The sequence below is a fragment of the Mirounga angustirostris genome, unplaced genomic scaffold, assembly GCF_029215605.1.
Source record: "Mirounga angustirostris isolate CCGP_5_RB_7025 unplaced genomic scaffold, mMirAng1.0.hap1 SCAF_14, whole genome shotgun sequence".
NCBI classification, from domain to species: Eukaryota; Metazoa; Chordata; class Mammalia; order Carnivora; family Phocidae; genus Mirounga; species Mirounga angustirostris.
Genome location: NW_026991722.1, coordinates 33,684,741 through 33,698,372, shown reverse-complemented (window position 1 = coordinate 33,698,372; position 13,632 = coordinate 33,684,741).

The following is a 13,632-nucleotide window of genomic DNA, read 5'->3' as shown; positions in this document are numbered from 1 at the left end:
TTAATGCTCACAAAAATCATACGAGATTAGTGGTATTGTTCCCATGTCAGAGGAAGAAAATGAGGCCCTGCAAATTTAAGTGACTCATTAAGATCACAGTGATAGTAAGTATGATAGGTTTACTTGTTTTGTTGTGTAATTGAATAGATCTTTTTGAATTCCATTGTTTAAGAGCAGATCATTCAAATGGAGCCATCATTTTGCTTTTTCCTAAGATATATGGCTGTGGAACTTGCTCACAATGTGTGGCTCATCTCATTTCCTTAATTCTGAGGCAATTGAGGGTACTGATTAAAATCAAAATAACACATCAAGGCAGATTGGGACCATTATAAGTTTGTGCTCATGGAACCTCATCCAGGCCTTCAATGCTTCCAGAAAGTCCTTTTTTTTTTTTTAATAACTTTAATCCTTAGAAATATAACATCTTTTTTTTTTAACTGATATATAGCATTAAAAGTTCTTTAAAACTTTCTTCCCTTGCAGAACGTGAGAAGATCTGACAAGTCTGTTTGCCAAAGGAGTAAACCATTTTGCCATGTGCTGATTTCTCTTTGTACCAGTGTTAGGGATTTTGAGCAGGGTTATTTAGGAGGGACGAATACAAAGCACTAGAAAAAAAGCTATGTAGCACCATCCTTCTTGGATTGGGGTCATTTTACTCTCTTGTATGCCATATAATGTGTGTAGATAATCCTAAATCCACAGCTTTAATTTATTATGTACATAAAGACAGAAGATACTCATTTGGTGTTTAATGATTTAAAACAGTATATATTAATTGTGGGGCATAAAACAAAAAACATGTAAAAGAAAATAAAAATTACTTTTATAAGTCTTATATCTGGAGATAACCAGCATTAAGAGCTATAGAGAGCAAGGATGGTTATTGTACTTGCTTTAAGGAGAGGCACTTGTTAGTAAATGGATAGTGGGACTGGTAAAAGAGCCACATGAACTAACAACTATAATAGGCACTTTCGAGTTTGTGATTAATATAAGCGTTGTCTTTCAAATGATCATAAGGTAAGTGAATTTCTTCTCTGTCGTGTGTGTATGTCTATGTGTGTGTGTATGTGTGTATGTTTATGTGTCCAAAGATATTTCAAACTTTGAATATCTGTCCCTAGGTATACTCTTTCCTAGGAACAAGGCTTTATTATAGTATTGCTTCTAGTGTCAATAGAGAGGGGAAGTCATATGAGTAGTGAAGGCAATATCTAAAGCATTTGAAAAGGGCCTAGTTCTGTGGAATCGCCAGCTAGATAACTGGTGATATCCTAAACATGCCAATTTGGACTGTAACTTATATTCCAAGGGAATAGAAGACATTTCATTAGGAAACCAAAATAATACCATACCACAACTGAAAAAATAGTCTCAAGAATATTTCCAATGTGCTTCCCTGAAGTACAATCAATAAACAGTGGTAAAATTCATTTGGTCATACCAAGTTTACACAAACTAAGCAGGCGCCTTTACTGCAGGCCTTCTCAGGGCATTTAAAATGCTAATGTGAACTTCAAGTCTTCTAGACAGGCTATGATGCTTTTCTTTTCTTTTTTTTTTTTTTTTAAGATTTTATTTATTTATTTGAGAGAGAGAATGAGAGAGAGAGAGCATGAGGGCGGGAGGGTCAGAGGGAGAAGCAGACTCCCTGCCGAGCAGGGAGCCCGATGCAGGACTCGATCCCGGGACTCCAGGATCATGACCTGAGCCGAAGACAGTTGCTTAACCAACTGAGCCACCCAGGCGCCCGGCTATGATGCTTTTCAGTGTGCTTCTTGTTCAGTTACTATTAATTCAGCAAATATGTGGGAGTGCCCATTACATGCTAGGTGCCACTCTGTGCTTTGGGGTCCAGCAGGAAACAGGACAGACAGACTGCCTCATGAAACCCACTATAGTGATAAGAAAGATGCCTGACCTACAGAGAAGGGAATTGGACAGCTGCTTATCTTTCTGTATTGTTTCAAGCCAAGGAGAATGTTAACTAGAGAAACATTTGTGAGATGAAGAGTGGGATTATCAGCAGGAAGCCAGGCTTCTGCCTACCTTTCTCCTTTCTGATAATTAACCATCATCTCTGCACTTTCTCATCTTCTTTGTATTGATCTTTCATCATATAATGGCCACAAATAGCAAAAGGAAGGCTTAATAACAAACATTAAAATGAATAAATAATTACAGCCACTTATCTTCCTCAACCAACTGATTATTTGCTCAGTGACACTATTACATAAAATGAGGTTTACATAATTTAAAAGGACGTTGTCATGCCGTTTTTATAGCTTTTTTCTATTTGTCCTTGCTTCGGATATCCTTTAAGAGCAATATAAAGATATAATTATTGCTGCATATGTAGGGACAGAGGTAATGGTGTTACACAGACAGAGGAGTAATTTAAACCCAAAATACACATCAATTTAGAATATCAGATGCAATTTTTACACTTTAAACTGCAATGTTTTAACCCATTTTATAATGAGTGTAATATTATCTCTTTAATAAGTCTGATCTTATCACAAAACACCCCATTTTTGTCTACATTTGATGCTACTTTATAATCTATTTTTAGTCATTGTATGGATATGTTTGATACCCATTGTCTTTACACTTCATCTTTAATGTTATCTATTTTTTTGGTATTGTGAGATTATTTTTTACCATGTTATTACAGTACACTTCCAAAAAATAATTTCTAATGACTGTCCTTCAAGGATTGATTGTGTCCCTAATGTAGACCCTGAGTGGACAGAAATGCAGCCCTGTAGCTTCTACACTAAGCTGGAACTGGCCATGATTACCTGAGTGGGATCAAGAAGAATACTGGTAATCTGGGGACTACCTTTAGAAATACTTGGTTAGGCAAAGTAGGAATTAAATTGTTGAAACAGCTGTCTTAAGATCCCAGAGTTCACTTTTGCAATATACATATAAAAGACTGTGAAAAAGGTATAAACAACTGACATTCAACATTAAAAGTCAACACATTTATTGAGTACCTACTGTGTGCCAGACACTTTCACTATGTTATATGTTTCTCTCCCTGTGTGTTCCCTCTGCCTTTACTCTTTCCCTCTTTTGGCTAGCCACCATTGATTTTTCATAGTCTATAATCTCATGTAACTTAGTGTGAATGAAGGCAATCCATTTTAGCTCTCTTAGCCCCAAATTTACATGACATTTCAGCTGAATCTCCTAGCTGACCATCCTGATTTTCCCAATTCTAAATTCCTGCCAGAGGAATTTGATTGGAAGAACACAATTTTTTTTTTTTTTCTGTTCACAGGCCCCAAGGATGGTACTATAGATATACATATATTTACTGACCACTGATGATGGCTGGAGAGCTCTGAGCAGGAATTCTCCCAGAAAAGGATGGGAGAATTAACACAAGTCAGCTAGGTACTTAGACTGCAAGTAACAGAAAGACTAGTGGCAAATTAGCTATGCCCTTAGGCACACAGCAAAATGGCTTCATCTATTCTAGTCTTTCAAGCTAGAACCAACAAGGAGAGAGATCATGGTTTTTTTTATATAACTGTTTTAGGAGCAAGGACAGCTTTACCAATTTTCTCTCAAGTGTCATTGGATTTTCTCTCATGTGTCATTGACCAGAGGTGGGTCAGAAGAACATATTTAACCTGACCACTGATATGAAAATATCAGTTAAGATGCCAAATACCAAGTCAGTGTATGTTCTTGGGCTGAGAGAGAGGTTCCATTACCCTTGTCATTTTAGGAAGGGGTGGATGTAAACAGCGGTGGGATTCTGTTAGAATACGTGGGTTAAAGTAAATCTCGTACATTTTAACCATGTTATTCTACTATTAACTTTTCTCTTCCTAAGACTTAACACCAAAATACTACTTGATGAATTCCTCAGGTGGACTAAGAGCCATGGAAATCTGGCCCAATAAGAGATAGCCCAAGCTTCATAATGTTTAGATAATGATTCCATAGTAAATAGATTCATAACTAGATTCATAGTAAACAGTACTTATTGGAAGTGTGTGTGAATTTGTGTATGCATAAGTGCATGTGCTTATCTAACAACCTAGAGACCTTGGGAAGCTCACTTTATCCCTCTTGAAAGACTCAGTGGCCAGATGGAGAAGGAAAGGTCACAGGATTCACCCAGTACCCTCACTGGACTCTTATTAGGAGAAATGAATCTTGTAGGAGGATTTTGAAGCTGTGAAGTGGTATGCAAATACAGGGCATTATCATGCCCCTTTCTCATTAACACTCTAAAATCCCTCATGCGGCTACAAAATATCCACAGGAAAAAAATATTTTCATATAAATAAATAAAAATATGTAAAAGAATGGTTTGAATAAAAACTAGATGGCTTGAGGTTTGGTCTTATTTTGAAATGAGGTCAGCCTGGTTGGGTTTTGAATTTCAATGGAGAAATTTTGCATGGCTCTCTGAGTTATACAAAGATATTTTAAATGTTGGGAAGAAGACCCTCACAGATAGCAGCAGGGATCACACTGGTAGAGTTGAAGGAAGTAGAGAAACAAATGCAAAATGAGGAGTACAAATACATACTTTCTGTCAGTGTGTTCAAAGAGCAAGGAGAATAAAAGAAACAAAGGGAGATGGCCATAGAAGGCAGCTAATACAGCACCTCCAGAGACAGCAGGGCTCCTGTTGAAACATAAGAGAAAGGAGCAGGCATAGGAAGGGTGCTCAGGTGCTCATGGGGACCCTGTGGAGCAGTAACAAGGACAATGTGCTGAGAATCTGATCTCCCGGGATTTTGTCCTGGCCTGATTATCATCGACTCTTTTGACTTTTGGGTATGTCATGGCATATTTAGTAGGACTCAGGTTTTTTCAGTTGTGAAATGGGGGGTTTAGGTGAGAATAGGATGTCTCTCAGAGCAAGCCTGGTTCATGACAGAGGTTGGGTCAAGGATTACGTGTGCCTCACTCTCGATGCATACCAGAGTTGCCACTGAGGCTTTAACGTACATATAATGTGGTCATGCATATCAAGTTGTCTTACAAAAAAAAAAAAAAAATGTTGAAAACCAAGGTCTTTGATAAACACATAGAACATCACCATACCTTAACACAAATGTAAAGTTTATATGTTCAAACTCAATGGCAGCTGGAGAGAAATATATCCTTTTGTAACTACCTTATTGGAAAGTGGGTCTTCAAAAATGCCTGGAAAGATATTTGAAGTTGCTGAAGCATGACCCTTATTGAAGGTTGTGATTCAGTAGGGTCTAGACTAGAGCCCTGAATTTACAAAGATCTCCCCATGCAATTCTTCTCTTTTTATTTTATTTTTTTAAATATGGGCTCCACTCCCAGCATGGAGCCCAATGCAGGGCTTGAACTCAGGACCCTGAGCTGAGATCAAGGGTTGGACACTTAGCCAACTGAGCCACATCAGATGCCCCTCTCCATGAAATTCTTAAATGCTCTTCAGATGAGAGTCAAATCCTAAAGGCAAAGAGGATTAATGTGATCCAGTTCTCTAAAAATTTGTCATCATCGACATTACCCATCACTTTGCTCCATAAAGGCACAGTGAAAATTCTTTCAAAATTCAAGACTAGGTTACAAAGCATTCAGTGTAACTTTAACTATTACCCTATCTACTATACATAGTTAAACACTACATAGTTAAAAAACATACACCAGTATTTTAAAGCTGTGTTTCATTGGTGTTAAGATTATGAGTGATTTGAAAAAAAATTTTTTTTCATATTTACCTTGGTTTTGGGATATCTCAAAGTCAAATTTGACCTCAGTTATGGCAACAATATAGAAAAGTTTGGCTTCATATTTTGTCTTTCACCTTTTCTTGAGGCTGATTTGTTATTAGGGTATTATTATTTCAAATATACATTTTAGCATATATTTCTTCATTGCCTTAGTGGCAAACATGGGGGGAGAAAAGGAAGAAGAAAAGGCATAAGGGCAATGAGGGAAGTGAAAGATGTATTCAAAAATGAGAGGGAAAAGGAAGATAGGAAAGCAAGACGGCAAGAAGAAATAGATAGGCAGACTCATTTGAAGAGAAACTGCTCTGAGCCTCGTGCTCCAGTGAATTTGGAAACACATCTGTTTGGAAGGAAAGGAGTAAGTCATTTTTGGCAAAAAGGAGGGGAGCTTCATGGATGAGAACTGCAGAATATGGGGTCAGGGGATGCTTCATGTTCTAAGTTATGAAATTATCAACACAGTTTTTCATGATGTTTATGGAACAGGCATGCTCAGATTTCTCCAGAGTAACCATTCCAATCAAGAATTGCAGTATCTTTTAATTTCAGATAAGGCAGAGTTTAAAAAACACATAGGTTGGTATGACGGGAACAGTTGTCTCCTAGAAATGTACCTTTCATTTACTGAAATGATTATGAATTAAGCCTGGGAGCTGCTTATCAACTAATTGATAATTAATACCACATCAGTATTACTTTATTCATTAAAAAAAATTATCAGGGAGAGAAAAATCAAAAATCAGATTTCCTACTATCATGTAAGTAATGAGTGCAAAACAGCCTGATTTGCAAGATGACAGGCTGTGGAAACTTTTCTAACACCTCTCACTTGTGTAGTTTCCCCAAATCAATTTTACATAAAGATATGCAATCTGCCAGTTAATATTAATGTGCTCATTTGTGGGCGAGTTGAAATAACATGACGCATCTGGGACTGGCCTCATTGACCCCTTTGGTAGTGATTCATTAAGCGGTCACTTCTTGAGACAGCAGTATCTGCTTGAACAGCTATTAACATTTTGAGACCTTACCTAGGTATTTATTGCTCTTGAATAGATATTTGTATCATAGTTAGCTAAAGACAGGTTGTGTGTGTGTGTATGTGAGTATGTGTGTGGAGAGTATAAATGGGGTGACTTGATCTGAAATAAATAAATTTGGAATTTTCCAGCTTATGTAAGAATGTAGGAGAGTTTGAACTGAGGGTAAGGCAGGTTTTCATTTGAATTGTTAATGGCATTCTTCTGTAGAGCTTAAAATTTACTCCACATTCACTCTGTTCAACACATTTTGGGCAACACACACCACGTTCCAGGTATTATTTTAGGCATTGGTACAATAATGCAGAGAACAAAAGAAAACAATCTCTGTTGTCTTAGAGGCAGACAATAAACAGGTGAGAAGGTAAATGCATAGAATGTCTGGGCATGGGGATGTGTTGGGTAAAGGGGGACAGAGTAAGACAGAGGTGACTTGGGTCTTTAAATAGGGTGGTCAGGGTGGCATCGCTCATAGGGGAAATCTGAGAGAGACCTAAGAAAGTGAGGAAATGAGTGATGCACGTATCTGGGGAAGAAAATTCCTGGAGAAAAAGCAGTAAGGGAGTAGCCCAGGGGGAAGAGTGTGTTAGGCTTTTCTTGAGGAAGAGAAAAGTATAGGCATGTGTGTGTTGGGAGTAGGAGGGTGAAAAGATGTGGAAGGGAATCTCCTAGGCCCTGGTAGACTTCTGTAAGGACCTTGGCATGGTCTCTTTAGGCAGTTTTGAGAGGAGAATGGACCAATTCTGAGTTTTGTTTTTGGAGGGCCACTTTTCTGTTGTGTGAAGAACAGCCCTAGGGGTCAAAGGGAAGACATACACAGAGCATTAGAGAAAGCATTAAAATAAAATACTGGTATTGGGGAAGGGTGGAGATAGAGAGCATGGATGGGTTTTGGTTATTTTTTTTTTCACTTTTATTTTTTTATTATGTTAATCACCATACATTACATCATTAGTTTTTTTTAAATTTTTATTGTTATGTAAATAACCATACATTACATAATTAGTTTTTTTAAATTTTTTATTGTTATGTTAATCACCATACATTACATCATTAGTTTTAGATGTAGTGTTCCATGATTCATTGTTTGTGCATAACACTCAGTGCTCCATGCAGGACGTGCCCTCCTCAATACCCATCACCAGGCTAACCCATCCTCCCACCCCCCTCCCCTCTAGAGCCCTCAGTTTGTTTTTCAGAGTCCATCGTCTCTCATGGTTCATCTCCCCCTCCGATTCCCCCCCCTTCATTCTTCCCCTCCTGCTGTCTTCTTCTTTTTTTTTTTTCTTAACATATATTGCATTATTTGTTTTAGAGGTACAGATCTGAGATTCAACAGTCTTGCACAGTTCACAGCGCTTACAAGAGCACATACCCTCCTCAGTGTCTATCACCCAGTCACCCCATCCCTCCCACCCCACCCCCCACTCCAGCAACCCTCAATTTGTTTCCTGAGATTAAGAATTCCTCATATCAGTGAGGTCATATGATACATGTCTTTCTCTGATTGACTTATTTTGCTCAGCATAACACCCTCCAGTTCCATCCACATCGTTGCAAATGGCAAGATCTCATTCATTTTGATGGCTGCATATAATTCCATGGTATATATATACCACATCTTCTTTATCCATTCATCTGTCAATGGACATCTTGGCTCTTTCCACAGTTTGGCTATTGTGGACGTTGCTGCTATAAACGTAAGGGTGCACATACCCTTTCGGATCCCTACTTTTGTATCTTTGGGGTAAATACCCAGTAGTGCATGGTAAATGGTTTTCCACCCCCTCACTTTAAATCTGGGGGTGTCTTTGGTTCTAAAATGAGCCTCTTGCAGACAGCATATCGATGGGTCTTGTTTTTTAATCCAATCTGATAGCCTGTGTCTTTTGATTGGGGCATTTAACCCATTTACATTCAGGGTAACTATTGAAAGATAGGAATTTAGTGCCATTGTATTGCCTGTAAGGTGACTGTAACTGTATATTGTCTGTGTTCCTTTCTGGTCTATGTTGCTTTTAGGCTCTCTCTTTGCTTAGAGGACCCCTTTCAAGATTTCTTGTAGGGCTGGTTTCGTGTTTGCAAATTCCTTTAGTTTTTGTTTGTCCTGGAAGGTTTTTATCTCTCCTATTTTCAGTGACAGCCTAGCTGGATATAGTATTCTTGGCTGCATATTTTTCTCGTTTAGTGCTCTGAATATATCATGCCAGTCCTTTCTGGCCTGCCAGGTCTCTGTGGATAGGTCTTCTGCCAATCTAATGTTTCTACCATTGTAGGTCACAGATCTCTTCTCCCGAGCTGCTTTCAGGATTTTCTCTTTGTCTCTGAGACTTGTTAAGTTTTACTATGATGTCGGGGTGTTGACCTATTTTTATTGATTTTGAGGGGGGTTCTCTGTGCCTCCTGGATTTTGATGCCTGTTTCCTTCCCCAAATTAGGAAAGTTCTCTGCTATAATTTGCTCCAATATACCGTCTGCCCCTCTCTCTCTTTCTTCTTCTTCTGGGATCCCAATTATTCTAATGTTGTTTCATTTTATGGTATCGCTTATCTCTCGAATTCTGCCCTCATGATCCAGTAGTTGTTTATCTCTCTTTTTCCCAGCTTCCTTATTTTCCATCATTTGGTCTTCTATATCACTGATTCCCTCTTCTGCCTCATTTATCCTAGCAGTTAGCACCCCCATTTTTGATTGCATCTCATTAATAGCCTTTTTGATTTCGACTTGGTTAGATTTTAGTTCTTTTATTTCTCCAGAGAGAGTTTCTCTAATAACTTCCATGCTTTTTTCAAGCCCAGCTAGTATCTTTAAAATGATGATTCTGAACTCTAGATCCGACATCATACTAATGTCCGTATTGAGTACGTCCCTGGCAGTTGGTACTACCTCTTGTTCTTTTTGTTGGGGTGATTTTTTCCATCTTGTCATTTTGTCCAGAGGAGAACAGATGAATGAGAGAACAAAATGCTAACAGGGTAACAGTGTTCCCAGAAAATATACTCTATAAACTAATCAGAAAAGACATGAAACTGGGGGAAAAGAAAGGGAAAGAAATAAAAAAGAAAATGAAAAAAAAAAAGAAGAAAAGATAAAAACAAACAAAAGCAGGACAAAACAAAACAAAAAAAATCAGAATATGATCAAATATGATCAGGGTGGTGCATAGATTAGTGCCACACACTAGATTTTGGGTGTATTTTGGTCTGTTTGAAGAAAGTGCCTCCCAAAATTTTAAAGAAAGAAAAACTTATAGACGTACAAAAATAAGGGTTGATATGATGAAGGGATGGAATATGACTGTAAAGATGAAAATTATAAAAATTTTTTAAAAGGAATTTATAAGAAGTTGTTTGAAAAAAGAAAGGATTTAAAAAAAAAGAAAAAAAAGGGAGAGAATGTCATCAGGCAGGAGACTAGAACAAAGCTCTAGAACACTAGAGCTTTAGGGTATATTTTGATCTGTTAGAAGAAACTGTATCTCAAAATTTTAAAGAGAGAACAACTTATATATATCTATGTCAAAAATAAGGGTAACTACTATGAAGGGATAGAATATGACTCTAAAAATGAAAAATAAAAATATTTTTTTAAAAAAAGGATTGATAAGATGTTGGTTAAAAAAGGGAAAAAGAAAAATTTTAAAAAAAAGTTAAAAAAAAAAGAAAAAAGAATTAACTTTGAAAGACTAAAGAATCATGGTAAAAAAGCCATGGATTCTATGTGCAGTATTCCCCTAGTTCTGGAGTTCTGCTGTTCTCATTGATAGGTAAACTTGGTCTTGGCTGGCTGTTCTTGCTGATCTTCTGGGGGAGGGGCCTGTTGCTGTGGTTCCCAAATGTCTTTGCCAGAGGCGGAATTGCCCCGCCCTTGCTTTTCTGGGCTAAGTAATCTGCTTGGGCTTGCTCTGGGGGGCTTTTGTTCCCTGCAAGCTTTCGGTGCAGCTTTGGAGGATGAGAGTGAAAATAGCGCCCTCCCAATCTCCGCCCCGGAGGAGCCAAGAACTCGGGACCCCACTCCTCAGTGTGCCCCCAGAGAAAAGGAGTCAATCACTCCTGTCTCCCCGGTCTCCGGCCACACTCCTTGCTCACCCGGCCAGTGACAGAGCGTTTCTATCTCTGGCACACAGCCCCATTTGGAGTCTCCAGACCTCCCCTCCCAGGGGAGGAAGGGGAGTCTCCCCGGATCTGCCGCTTGTTGGGTCCCTGCTGGAAGAGCAGTGGCCTGACTGTGCCAGGGATCATGGTTTATGGCAACCCCAAGATGAGAGCCCACGCCTCGGCTCCGTCTCTGCAGCCAGCTTCCCCACTCTGATACCTGGGAGCTCTGCTGCACTCAGGCACCCCCAGTCTTCCTGTGACCTGAGGGTCCTGAGACCACTCTGTCCCACGAGGGTTCCACACCCCCCAGTTAGCCCCTGGAGTGATGTCCCTCAGTGGAGCCGACTTCTAGAAGTTCCAATTTTGTGCTCCGTGGCTCTATCACTTGCCAGAAGCGGCCAATGGAGGCCCCCTCCCCCGCCGTCTATCCTCCCAAATATCACCTCGGATTCACTTCTCCACACGTCCTACCTTCCAGAAAGTGGTCACTTTTCTGTTCAGAGAGTTGTTGCTATTCTTTTCTTCGATCTCCTGTTGAGTGTGTAGGTGTTCAGAATGGTTTGATCCCTAACCAACTGAATTCCTGAGACCAGACTAAATCCATGTCTCCTACTCCTCCGCCATCTTGCTCCACCCCCGGTTTTGGTTATATTTTAAGGGTAATGCCAAAGGATTTTCTGATAGATTGGGTGTGAGATCTGAGATAAAAAGAGAAGACAAGGTAATTGGATAACTCCCAAATTTTTTACTTTCTTTTTCCTGCCTCAGTTGCTAAATAAAGAATCGATAGATCAAAACTTTGTCCTCTTAGGCTGTTGTGTTAGAATTGGCATATAGGTAACTTTTCATGTTCTATTTAAGCATTATTTTCCTTGTGAAATATCTTGATGATCTTTTGAATACATTTCTACCCAACACAGGAATCCTCATTCACACACTCCTGATAGATGTTCATCTAAGCATGTCCTTGACTGCAATACCAGGTTTGAAAATTAAATGAAGGAAGTCTGGATTTTACCCATCTTTTAGCCTGTACCTTAACTCACCTCTTTTCCCCTTTTGTTTTCATGAATATGAAGAATTCTTCACCTATGTGAAGAATTACTTTAGTAGTGTTGAGTATTTGCCATATGTCAAGTAATTTACCTCATTCACATCTCCTAAAAACCTTGGGTAGTAGTCCTTATTGTTGCCATATTATATAGGAGAAATCCAAGGTTCACAGAGCCTTTCACCATATAGAGCTTTTAGATTTTGTTTTCTTTAAATCGTGTGTATGTGTGAATTATAATATATACACAGGAAGTCATTCAAAAACATGAATAGTTTTATCATAATATGATAGATTTATCACAACATAAACATCCATGGGTCAGCAACACAGATCAAGAGATAGAACAGTACCCACACCCCAGAGCCCCCATATCCCTCTAAGTCACTGTGCCTTTCCTCTTCCAAGGTTACCATTAGCCTGATATCACATGGTCACTTTATCTTTTTAATCACACAAGGTTAGACCAGTAAACACTACAGTTAAGTTCTGTACATTTATGTTTTAATATTTCCATGGATCATACCTTACAACATGAACTCTTTTGTGTCTGGTGTTTCTGCTTGAGCATTATATTTGTGAGATTCACCCATGTTGTTGGATGTAGCTATGGTCCATTTATTTTCTGTGCTGCCTATTACTCCATTGTGTGACTTTATCACCAGATATTTGTCCATTATGTCCACCATCAACTATTGTGAAATTGCTGCTCCAAACTTGTTTTATACATGTATTTTGTTGCAAGCACGCACTGTTTTCTGCTGGGCTTTTACCTAGTAGTGGAATTGCCAAGTTGCAGGGAATGTACATTTCCAGTTTTATGAAATGATGCCAGAAAGTTTGACAATGGATTTGTATTAATTTATACTCTCCCACTAGCACTGTAGGAGAATTCTATATGCACCAGATCTATTTTTCATTTTAGATATTATGTAACAACATCGTGGTATCTCATTTTGATTTTAACTCATTTTCCTGACATTAATGAGGTTCAACACTTTTTTTATTTCTATATTCTCTTTTCTGAAATACCAATTTAAATCCCTACCAACCTTTCTTTTAGATTGTTAGTATTGTTCCTATCGATTTGTAGTATATATTTTGGATTTTTTAATATATTATAAAATCAAGATTTTCAGTTATCATCTTCCATGCAGCTGCTTTCCTTTTACTCTTTTAATAATGTCTTTTAATCAAATTTATCAATATTTTCTTTTAGGGTAGAGCTTTTTGAATCCTGTTAAGAAGTCAGACATTATTTCTAGGGGCTCCTGGGTTGCTCAGTTGGTTAAGCGACTGCCTTCAGCTCAGGTCATGATCCTGGATCCCTGGATCGAGTCCCGCATCGGGCTCCCTGCTTGGCAGGGAGTCTGCTTCTCCCTCTGACCCTCCCCCCCTCATGTGCTCTCTCTCTCTCATTCTCTCTCTCTCAAATAAATAAATAAAATCTTTAAAAAAAAAAAGTCAGACATTATTTCTTTATTAAGTGTTTGGTAGAATTAAATTATGAAGCCACCTGAATTTTAAATTTTCTTAAAGTACTTCTTGTGTCCATTTGGGTGAGTTGTATTTTTCTGTGATTTTTTTTTTCTATTTCATCTAAATTTTAAAATATATTGGCAGAAATATGTTTGTAATATTTTCACACATGATTATTTTAATATTTTTGGAATCTGTATTGGTGTTCTCTGTTATTT